The 12586-nt window shown below is 48.2% G+C and overlaps 1 protein-coding gene across 1 annotated transcript in view; it reads right to left on the reverse strand.

The window, feature by feature from the left end:
* The window catches only part of LOC134983565 (lactase/phlorizin hydrolase-like), a 744668-nt gene that overhangs the window by 293404 nt on the left and 438678 nt on the right, over positions 1 to 12586 (reverse strand). The gene's annotated exons all lie outside the window — the stretch shown is intronic.

The following is a 12586-nucleotide window of genomic DNA, read 5'->3' on the forward strand; positions in this document are numbered from 1 at the left end:
GCCGAGAAAGTGAGCGACGTTGCTCAGGAAGGGTGAAAATGAGCAATGTCGTTCATTTTATCACCAAGCGTGTATGCCAGGTCTTGCCTCCCCCCCCCCCCCCCCCCTACCTGCCAGCCACTATCAAGACGCAAGATCTAGCTTCCTACTTCAAGGACAGGATTGATAAGTGCCAAGATGAAATGGTATACTCTTCCTCAACCAGTGACCTTCTCAATTCCCTAAATGAACACTATGGCACTTTCTCTTCATTTGATACCACAAATGAAGATGAACTATCAAAACTTCTAATCTGCCTACTTTACTACCTCTTCTCTTGATCCTATACCCTCACAAATAAGTAAAACTCTCTGCTGTGCTCATCCCAACCTTAACTAACGTGTAATCTCTCTCTCTCTCTACTGGTGTCTTCCCTTCACTGTACAAGCATGCAGCGATTACTCCCATTCTGGAAACACAAAATTGTGACCCTAACGCTCTCTCAAACTACTGTCCCATCTCTCAGCTCCCATGCCTCTCTCCCGTCCCATCTCTCAGCTCCCATGCCTCTATCCCATCTCTCAGCTCCCTTGCTTCTCCAAGCTACTTGAGAAACTTGCCTACACTCTCCTCACATACTTTCTTAACTCGCACAACTTATTGGACCCACTTCAGTCAGGCTTTCATGCCCAACACTCCACAGAGACAGACTAAAGTAGTGAATGATCTGATCACTGCAAAGTCTACAGGCCATTACACACTACTTATCTTCTAGATCTCTCTGCTGCATGTGACACTGTTGACTGCTCTCTTCTCATACAAACACTACAATCCCTAGGTATTCAGGACACGGCCCTCTCTTGGTTCCTATCTAATCGCTCCTTCAGTGTCCGTTTCTCTGAATCCACCTCCTCTTCTCTACCTCTATCAGTTGGAGTACCGCAAGGCTCAGTCCTAGGTCCTCTGCTTTTCTCTATCTATACCTCATCTCTTGGGAAACTAATCAGCTCTTTTGGATTTCAGTATCATTTGTACGCAGATTATACTCAAATCTACCTATCCTCCCCAGATTTGTCACCATCTGTATTGGTCCGTGTCACTGAATGCCTTTCTGCCATTTCATCTTGGATGTCATCTCGCCACCTCAAACTTCTTTCCAAAATAGAGTTAATTATATTTCCACCGGCCAATTCAGAGATCTCGCTTACATATATCTGCGCAAATGTATGTATAAGCACCCAAGCCGCGTCAAGGCCTCTCTCTATATACTGGGGGTCCCTATTGCTATATCTAGACATGGACGGTGACATTAATTGATGTGATGTTGTAGAAGATTTAATTTCATAGAATACGCAGGTAACCCCCTTTCCTTTATTAGTGTAAATGTAATAATATGCTTTATAATCCACATTGATGTTGTAATTTGCCACATCCTCTTGCCAGTGGCGGAACTACTGGTGATGCAGCTGGTGACCACGGGCCTGTAGCTACAATCTCTCACTCCTTCCCGGATGACACAGACTGCTTTGTGGTATTACCAGCCATCCCAGTCTGGCTGCGCGAGAGTAGGTGTGCGCTGGAACCCTGTCTCTCCCTTCCCCTCCTGTAATGTGCAACTCCCACCAAAAGAAGATAGAGAGCTCTGCAGCGATATCGCTCCTCTCAGCGCCAGGAGGGAGCAGCTCCGCATCTCGGAGAGGATTCACACTGACGGCAGCTGTCACCGGAGCTGAGTCAGAAGTAAGTGTAACCAGAGTGTGTGACTAAAGTGTGGGTCTGCGGGGGATGGGGGGTGGAGGGGGGGGGGCAAGCTGGTGTACTAAAAAAGTGTTCACTCTGCTGCAGGGGGAGGAGGAGGAGGGAATAGTTGTGAGCCACTGAGCTTGTTCTCCAGTCACTCACTGTCACCCACAGCCTCCTGCTGTCACCCATTTTCTGTCCCTGTCACCCTCTGCTTCTCCCTGTCACTCACTACCTCCTTCTGTCACCCACTGCCACTTCAGCTGTCACCAGCTAATTCTCCCTGTCACATTATGTATCCCCAGCAACTCACTGCCTGCCCTGCCACCCACAATCTCCTCAGTCACCCTCAGCCTCCCCTTATCACCCACTGTTCTTACTGTCACCCACTGACGCTTGCAATTTTCACAGTCACCCTCAGACTCCCTTTGTCACCCACTGTTCTCACTGTCACCCTCTGCCTCCCATCACCCACTGACACCCTCAATCTCCCCAGTCACCCTCAGTCTCCCTTGTCACCCACTGCTTCCTATTGTCGCATCTGCCCCTGTCCATCACCCATACCTCCCAACTGTCCTGATGTCCAATTCATGGGCCATGGTGTGGAAGAGGGTGGGAGCAAACACCGCTGATCTGCTAAGTAGCGGGTGAACAGATGCCAGGAAAGTGAGGGAGAGCCTTGGAGGATGCCCAACATCTGGGAGAGTGACCCGGCTGCAGTGTCTTGTGGGCGCAGGCAGGTCAGTCGAGACCCTTCAAGGGGTGTGGCCTAATCACAGGAGATGTGGTCATGTACCCTTAGAAACAAATACTGAAAAAAATAGGATTTTAATGACCTACTGGTAAATCCTTTTCTCGTAGTCTGTAGAGAATACTGGGGTCCACATTAGTACCATGGAGTATAGATGGGTCCACTAGGAGCCATAGGCACTTAAAGAAATTGATAGTGTGGGCTGGTTCCTCCCTCTATGCCCCTCCTACCAGACTCAGTCTAGGGAACTGTGCCCGAGGAGACGGACATACTTTGAGAGAAGGATATAACAGAACAGTGGTGAGATTTGAACCAGCACACAGAACAAGAGGAAAGCCATGCTAACCAAACTGGAACAGGAACAGCAACAGCTGATCAACAATACTTAACCAAGTAACAGTGCAGGAAACATGAAGCACCGGGCGGGCCCCAGTATCCTCTACGGACTACGAGAAAAGGATTTACCGGTAGGTAATTAAAATCCTATTTTCTCTGACGTCCTAGAGGATATTGGGGCCCACATTAGTACCATGGGGATGTACCAAACCTCCCAAACAGGGTGGGAGAGTGCTTAGGTTCCTGCAGAACAGATTGACCAAACTGAAGGTCCTCAGCGGCCAAAGTATCAAACTTGTAGAACTTAGCAACTGTGTTCAAACCTGACCAAGTAGCTGTTCGGCAGAGCTGTAAAAGCCGAGACACTACGGGCAGCCGCCCAGGAAGATCCCACCGACCTAGTCGAGTGGGCCTGTACAGATTTTGGACACAGTAAACCTGCCGTGGAATAAGCATGCTGGATAGTGAGCCTGAGCAATAGACTGCTTTGAAGCAGGACACCCAATTTTATTGGGAGCATAGAGAACAAACGAGTCAGATTTTCTGTGACGAGTTGTCCACGTCACATAGATCTTCAAAGCCCTCACAACATCCAAGGACTTTGAAGTAGCAGAGGTACCGTAAACCATCGGAACCACAATAGGTTGGTTGATATGAAATGCAGACACCACCTTTGTAAGAAATTGCTGACAAGTTCAGCTCTATCTTCATGAAAAATCAAATAGGGGCTTTTGTGAGACAACACCCCCAGCTCCGACACACGCCTCGCATAAGCCAAGGCCAACAGTGTGACGGTCTTTCACGTTCTCACACCAAGAGACGTATTTTTTCCAAATACGGTGGTAATGTTTAGACGTTACCCCCTTTCTGGCTTGGATCAGGGTTGGAATAACCCTATCCGGGATCCCTTTCCGGGCTAAAATTTGACTCTCAACCTCCATGCCGTCAAACGTAGCTGTGGTAAGTCTTGATAGATGAACAGCCCCTCTTGTAGAAGATCCTCGCAAAGAGGTAGAGGCCACGGGGCCCTTCTTGGCCAGTCCGGAGCAATGAGAATAGCTTGAACCTTTCCCTTTTTATTCTTTTGAGAATTCTTAGGAATTAATGGAAGTGGTGGAAACACGTACACCACATGGTAGTTCCATGGAGTCACCAGAGCGTCCACCGCCACTGCTTGTGGGTCTCTCGACCTGGAACAATACCGCATGAGCTTCTTGTTGAGATAAGAGGCCATCATATCGATTTGTGGAATTCCCCACCGACGTGTCAAGCACCTGAACACCTCCGGGTGAAGGCCCCACTCTCCTGGGTGGAGGTTGTGTCTGCTGAGAAAGTCTGCTTCCCAGTTGTCTACTCCCGGAATGCCATTGCTGCCCTGCTCTTTGTTCCGCCTTGTCTGTTTATGTACGTTACTGCCGTCACATTGGGGGTAATTCCAAGTTGATCGCAGCAGGACATTTTTTAGCAATTGGGCAAAACCATGTGCACTGCAGGGGGGGGCAGATATAACATTTTCAGGGAAAGTTAGATTTGGGTGGGTTATTTTGTTTCTGTGCAGGGTAAATACTTGCTGCTTTATTTTTACACTGCAATTTAGATTGCAGATTGAACTCACCACACCCAAATCTAACTCTCTCTGCACATGTTAAATCTGCCTCCCCTGCAGTGCACATGGTTTTACACAGTTGCAAACTAAATTCCTGCTGCGATCAACTTGGAATTACCCCCATTGTCCGACTGAACCTGAATGGCTTGATCTTGAAGATGATGTGATGTCTGTAGAAGGGCGTTGTATATGGCCCTTAGTTCCAGAATGTTGATTGGAAGAATGGCTTCCTGACTTGACCATTTTTCTTGGAACTGTTCCCCTTGGGTGACTGCTCCCCAACCTCTAAGGCTTGCGTCTGTGGTTAGCAGAATCCAATTTTGAATCCCGAACCTTCGTCCCTCGGTTAGGTGAGAAGTTTGAAGCCACCACAGAAGAGAAATCCTGGCTTTTGGCGACAGACGTATCCTCTGGTGCATGTGAAGATGCGATCCGGACCATTTGTCCAACAGATCCAGCTGGAAGGACCTTGCGTGAAACCTTCCGTAGCGCAGCGCCTCGTAAGCGGCTACCATCTTTCCCAGAAGGCGAATGCATAGATGCACCGAAGTCCGGCTTTATCTTAGAACATCCCGCACCATCGACTGGTTCACCAATGCCTTTTCCAACGGAAGGAATACCTTCTGCGCCTCCGTATCCAATTTCATCCCCAGGAACGGAAGCCTCCATGTTGGTTCCAGATGAGATTTTGGTAGGTTCAAAAGCCACCCGTGATCCTGGAGGAGCCGGGTTTAGAGGGCAATGTTGACTAACAAGCTCTTCCTGGATGGTGCCTTTATCAGCAGATCGTCCAGGTACGGTATTATGTTCACTCCCTGTTTGTTGAGGAGAAACATCATTTCGGCCACTACCTTGGTGAACAACCTCAGTGCTGTAGAGAGGCCAAATGGCAGGGCCTGGAACTGGTAGTGACAGTCCTGTAATGCAAACGTTAGATAAGCCTGATGAGGTGGCCAAATCGGAATATGAAGGTACGCATCCTTGATATCCAGAGACACCAAGAATTCCCCTCCTCCAGACCTGAGATCACCGCTCTGAGACTCCATCTTGAATTTGAACACCCGTAAGTATGGGTTCAACAACTTGAACTTTGAAATGGGCCTTACTGAACCATCCGGTTTTGGTACCACAAACAGGTTGGAATAACCCTGGTTTTGCAGCTGAAGTGGAACTGGAACAATGATCTGAGTCTGTACCAGTTTCAGAATTGCTTCCAGTAAAGTCATACCTGATTCTTGAGAAGCTGATAAGCCTGATTTGAAGAATCTGTGAGGTGGGAGTTCCTGAAACTCCAGTCTGTACTCCTGGGTTATAAGATCTTTGAGCCAGGGATCCTGGCATGGTGTTGCCCATATGTGACTGAAGAATCTCAAACGGGCTCTGACCTGCCTGTCTTCCAGGCAGTGCGGTCCACCGTCATGCTGAAGGCATAGAGGAAGCATAACCGGGGTTCTGTTCCTGTGAACCTGCAGTTGCTGGTTTTCTGGGTTTACCTATATTGCCTTTGAAGGCCGTAGAAGAACCTTTGGTTTTGTTTTTAAATTTTGCTGTCGAAAAGGACTGCAGAGTTGGAGCAGAGAAGGTCTTCCTAGCTGGAGGAGCTGCGGAAGGAAGGTATGTAGACTTACCCACCGTACCCTTGGATATCCACGTATCCAGTTCATCTGCAAAAAGGGCTTCACCTGTGAAAGGAATCCGCGTCCGCAGTCCACTGACGTAGCCACAAGCCCCTGCGTGCTGACACTGCCATGGCCGTGGTGCATGCATTGAGTAAATGGCCTCCTGCATAAAGTTGGCGGAGTCCTGTATATGCTGTAGGAGTAAAATAATCTCCCCCCCTAGATAAGCAATCTAATCCGTCAATTAGATTACCTGACCATTTTGCAATGGCCCTAGAGATCCAAGCACAAGCTATAGTGGGCCTCTGGGCCACCCCACGCAGCTGTGTATAGGGATTTGAGAGTGGTCTCAATCTTGCGGTCTGCAGCGTCCTTCAAGGAAGCTGCCCCAGGAACAGGTAAAACTATCTTACGTGACAATCTAGATACCGATGCATCAACAATCTGTGGGTTTTCCCATTTTTTCCTATCATCCTGAGGGAACGGGAAGGATGTGAGTAAACGTTTTGGGACCTGGAACTTTTTATCAGGATTTACCCAAGTTGCTTCAAATAGGGAATTTAATTCCTTAGAGGCAGGAAAAGTAGCTGAGGATTTCTTTTTCACATTAAGAGTCCTCCTTGTCCTCTGACACCTTATCAGGGATGTGCAGGACGTCTCTAATAGCTTCTATCAGGGCCTGTATTCCCTGTGACAAAGCTGCCTCCCCCCCTCCCGAATCCACCTCACCCTCCGCTGCGTCTGATACATCATCATCGTTAATAGCCTGCAGGATTTGGGCCATAGTACGTTTCTGTGGACAAATGGGGGTCTGAGACGCTGGGATGACCACTGCATCTCCATTCATCAGGTCATCAACAGACTGCCTCAAGTATTGCGTCTCCTCATTTTGGGATAATTTGTTTGAAATATTTGAAATCATCCTTTTTAATGAAATCAACCATACTGGTTCGGATCCACTAGCCTGAGAATGTGTACTGTCCTGAGTACACTGCAGTGATCCCCCAGAGAGAGAGAAACTCTGCCGTGCATGAGACACACTCCTTAGACATAGTAAATGTGAGAGAATACACACACACAGGAATTAGGGTAAAACAGTGTTTCTCACACAGAGCCCTCTAGGGAGACACAGAGTATGATGGAGCCAGCCACACAGCGCCCTTATACCTAAAGTACAAGTTCAGCTGGGATGCAAACTAGGTACCCTTCGTAGGGCTTAGTACACCAAATGAGGTGCTATGGAGTTCTTGTGGAGGAGCTGCGCTTTCCTGCCAGGCTGCCTGTGTAAAGCTGCAGAGGGAAAATGGTGCTGGTGAGCTGCTGGATCCACTCATAGTGAAGGTGCCGCCCCCGTAATGGTGCGCGGTCTTCCGGTCTTTATACTGGCTGAGGTGATTTCTGTCCTACAGTGGGTTAAACCCCTGAAGAAGCGTTGCCAGTGTGGGTATATGTGTGTTGTGGCTTTAGCTAGCCCCTCACAGCGGAACACACAGCACCCTGTAGGCTTCTGAAGCCTGGAGCCACAGCCTGCTTGTCAGCGCTGCACTCCTACCCTTGTGCCGCCATCAGAGCCGGCGACCCGCGGGTCTGTATATGCTCGCCGTGGTGGGGCTTGTGAATAAAACCCTCAGGAGCTCAGTGTCCTGTCAGCGGGAACGGGACCATTAACCCTAGGGATAGGTGGATTGCGAAAATGCCTTGTCCTGGTGAATCCATCTCGCTGTACACCCCCTGTGTTTATCACAGTTGTGACCGCTCAGAAACTAAACACCCGTTTTCACAATATTTTAGTAAAAATAATGTTAATAAACACGCCTCTAAGAGGGTAATTGAGACCTGATCGCTCGCTAGCGTTTTCGCACAGCGGGCAATCAGGTAAGAACTCGCATGCGTATGCACCGCAATGCGTAGGCGCATTGCACGAGTACAAAGTGGATCACCGCTCTGCGATGTGTTTGTGTGAAGAATCCATTCGCACGGGCGATCACAAGGAGAGTGATAGGAAGAGGGCGTTTGTGGGTGGCAAACTGACCGTTTTCTGGGAGTGGTTGGAAAAACGCAGGCGTGTCCAAGCGTTTGCAGGGCGGGTGTCTGACGTCAATTCTGGGCACGGACAGGCTGAAGTGATCGCAGCGGCTGAGTAAGTCCTGGGCTGCGCAGAGACTGCACAAAATGTTTTTGTACCGCTCGGCTGCACATGCGATCGCACACTTGCAAAGCGAAAATACACTCCCCCTGTAGGCGGTGACTATCTGATCGCAGCGCTGCAAAAATAAAAACCATAGCGAGCGATCAGGTCTGAATTAAGCCCTATATTACTTTGATTTTCTCATTTGCCAGTGCATGATCTCCATCTAGTGGTGGACTTTATTACTGCACTCTTCCAGAATATTGCCAGTGCGTGGTCTCCATCTAGTGGCGGACTTTATTACTGCACTCTTCCAGAATATTGCCAGTGCATGATCTCCATCTAGTGGCGGACTTTATTACTGCACTCTTCCAGAATATTGCCAGTGCGTGGTCTCCATCTAGTGGTGGACTTTATTACTGCACTCTTCCAGAATATTGCCAGTGCGTGGTCTCCATCTAGTGGCGGACTTTATTACTGCACTCTTCCAGAATATTGCCAGTGCATGGTCTCCATCTAGTGGCGGACTTTATTACTGCACTCTTCCAGAATATTGCCAGTGCATGGTCTCCATCTAGTGGCGGACTTTATTACTGCACTCTTCCAGAATATTGCCAGTGCGTGGTCTCCATCTAGTGGCGGACTTTATTACTGCACTCTTCCAGAATATTGCCAGTGCGTGGTCTCCATCTAGTGGCGGACTTTATTACTGCACTCTTCCAGAATATTGCCAGTGCATGATCTCCATCTAGTGGCGGACTTTATTACTGCACTCTTCCAGAATATTGCCAGTGCGTGGTCTCCATCTAGTGGTGGACTTTATTACTGCACTCTTCCAGAATATTGCCAGTGCGTGGTCTCCATCTAGTGGCGGACTTTATTACTGCACTCTTCCAGAATATTGCCAGTGCATGGTCCCCATCTAGTGGCGGACTTTATTACTGCACTCTTCCAGAATATTGCCAGTGCATGGTCCCCATCTAGTGGCGGACTTTATTACTGCACTCTTCCAGAATATTGCCAGTGCATGGTCTCCATCTATTGGCGGACTTTATTACTGCACTCTTCCAGAATATTGCCAGTGCATGGTCTCCATCTAGTGGCGGACTTTATTACTGCACTCTTCCAGAATATTGCCAGTGCGTGGTCTCCATCTAGTGGCGGACTTTATTACTGCACTCTTCCAGAATATTGCCAGTGCGTGGTCTCCATCTAGTGGCGGACTTTATTACTGCACTCTTCCAGAATATTGCCAGTGCATGGTCTCCATCTAGTGGCGGACTTTATTACTGCACTCTTCCAGAATATTGCCAGTGCATGGTCTCCATCTAGTGGCGGACTTTATTACTGCACTCTTCCAGAATATTGCCAGTGCATGGTCTCCATCTAGTGGCTGACTTTATTACTGCACTCTTCCAGAATATTGGGGTTTTGGTAATTTGGTGATGCACCAGTTTTTATGTGTTTTAGTAGATTTTTACATGTACTACAAAAAAGCTCCTTATCTGGAAAACTCTAGTCCCAGGAATTCTAGATTATAGATCCACGGGGGTGATTAAGACCTAATCGCTAGCAGGCGATTTTTGCAGCGTTGCGATCAGATAGTCGCTGCCTACAGGGGTGTGTATTTTCGCTTTGCAAGTGTGCGATCGCTTGTGCAGCCGAGCGGTACAAACAGATTTTGTGCAGTCTCTGCGCAGGCCAGGATTTACTCAGCCGCTGTCTGGACCCGGAATTGACGTCAGACACCCGCCCTGAAAACGCTTGGACACGCCTGCGTTTTTCCAACCACTCCCAGAAAATGGTCACGTGCCACCCACAAACGCCCTCTTCCTGTCAATCTCCTTGCGATCGCCCGTGCGAATGGAATCTTCATACAATCCCGTCTCTGACCGGCGATCCCTGTTGCAGCCATCCGTCGCACATGTACATTGCGGTGCACACGCATGCGTAGTTCAGATCTGATCGCACGCTGTATGAAAATGCAGCCTAGCGATCAGGTCTGAATTACCTCCCAGGATAAATAAAAATGACAGGCAGGTCCGAGGGGGAGAAGTGCGGTTGCACAGCTCGTCCGCCACAAGAAACGGCACAGGTTTCAGCAAACGTTCTGACTGAGGACGCTATAGCAGGCTGGAATTCCACTGGAAGATTATATCCCCCCCAAGTGCCTCCACAACTATTATGGCTTCAAAAATGTTATAGATCACATCGATTTAAGTAATTCACACCCACATTCTAGATTCAACTTTGTATGTGGCACATCGGTTTCCAATAAACTAAATCTAAAACCAATAGTCTCCTTTGTGGAAGTCAATACGATACGTTGTTAGACACTATTTACCCCTGAAGAAGTCCCTTTTAGACAAAATGCGTAGGGTCCATCAATTATTGTACACTATCCCTTTGCTTCGAATATCCTCCTTAGAGCTCACACCATTAAGGTGAGGAGGAGTTTTTCATTGTACCATCTCAAGCATTTTGGCGTGTCCAATTAATTGTATTGTTATTTAATTATTGTCATATCGTGCCAGAATATGACTATGGATTAACCACTTGCCTGGCATGGTGGCATCAGATGCAACCAGTCAGATAGAGAGGGTTACCAGCAGCAGGGAAGGGAAACTTCCCTACGCTGCTGCTGTCAGTGGGACCAGAAGGTTCCTCTGCCTCCCCGCACTCTCCCCCTGTGTCTGCCGTGCTACTGATCGGTCAGCACAGCAGGATCCCCCCCTCCAGAGGCTGCAGACAATAGCAGCCGCTGGGGAGTATAAATTAACCCTCCCAAGCCCCCCCCCCCCCTGTATACATGGAGTCTGTTCCGGCTTTCAAAATGAAAGTCACGATGTTCCGATGGTCACGATCGATATATTTTATTTTTTTTGGGGTGGGGGGATTATTAAAAAAAACTCCTTTTTTTTTAACATCATTTGGGATAGGGGTTACATTCATGTTCTTCACCTAATTCACTCAGAAAAAAAACTTCCAACAATTTCGGAGCGGTTTTCGGCGAAATAAATCATCAGTTAAGTGGTTAAAAAAATTTTTTTACATTTGTTACTAAATTGTTGTATTTTTGTCGGGTGATTATTTCTTTGGTGAGAGGGTTTTTTCTGTAGGCCCCAATTGGGAATTCTATAAGGGGAAAAGAATCCAAGAGAAGTTTCGACTACGCATCTGGAATTGAATAATTTTCAATCAGCACCTAATGTAGTAGCGCACTCTATCTATTGTGTGTATGTATGTATGTATATATATATATATATATATATATATATATATATACAGTGTATATATATATATATATATATATACATACACATTTATGTACATCTATAAAAACAGGAACAAGACTTGGCCGGCACTAGTAGTGATAAGACTGAAGCTCTTGTTTCGCCTTACCACTGGTTTGGCACATAAGGTAGTTATTTGTGTATACTACGATAGGGGTTCGTGGTCCGGTGCTGTTGCCCCCCGGCTGTTGCCGCCCTTATGTGCAGTCCTTACCTGGAGGGTAGATGTTATTTGCTCCGCTCAGCTGCGCATCAGTCTAACTAATTAGGGTGTACCCAGATTGGAGGAGCTGGACGTCACTGCAGCAATGGTCACAAGTAATCGTCACGTCCAGCAGTACGGTAACACAGTGGACAGCGTAGGTAACGTCACAAGATGAAGCAGTCACAGTACCAGCATACATAGAATATGAGGACCTTCCAGGCCCTGGCACCCTAGTGCAAACCACCACCCTTGGCTACTGCCTGGGCAGCTTGCCCAGCATCAGGAGTCCTGTGCTGTTTGCAGCTTGGTTGTGAATCTGAGCACACTGCAAAACCCGGACTGGACTCCGACGACCAGGTGGTATTTCCTCTGACTTGTGGCACTGTGGCCTCCCTGACACTAAATGATGGCTGTTGGGATCCACCAGTCAGAATCCAGACACCGGAATACTGACCGTAAGTATAGCGGGCAGGTTAGGTTTAGGTGCCACCCGGGGGGGAGGGGGGGGATAGTGTTAGGCAGTGGGAGGGGGGGGGGGGTAATGTTTAGGCACCACCAAGGGAGGTTAGGGAGTAGGGGAGAGGAGGGAACATACCCCACCCCTGTCGGAATTTCACAGATCAGGATACCAGCATAGGTATTGTGGACTGCTGGCATCCTGTTCCAGCGGTCAATCATACTGAACCCCGATGTCAGATCCCCCCACCAGGTACTGTCGCACGCGATGTTGCTGGATACACACAACGTGTAGTGTGTACCCAGCATAAGGCAGAACAGGGTAAAACAGAACATTACATAAAGCAGACGTAAGACACAATTAGCGCCACAGACCTCAGTGCACAATAGGGACGGTCATCAGTAGCGATGGCGACACTAGTAATCTAAGAGCCGGCTGAAGGAAGAGCGGCTGCGAGTGGGAAGAATTCCAG

This window comes from Pseudophryne corroboree, assembly GCF_028390025.1.
Source record: "Pseudophryne corroboree isolate aPseCor3 chromosome 3 unlocalized genomic scaffold, aPseCor3.hap2 SUPER_3_unloc_18, whole genome shotgun sequence".
Taxonomy (NCBI): Eukaryota; Metazoa; Chordata; class Amphibia; order Anura; family Myobatrachidae; genus Pseudophryne; species Pseudophryne corroboree.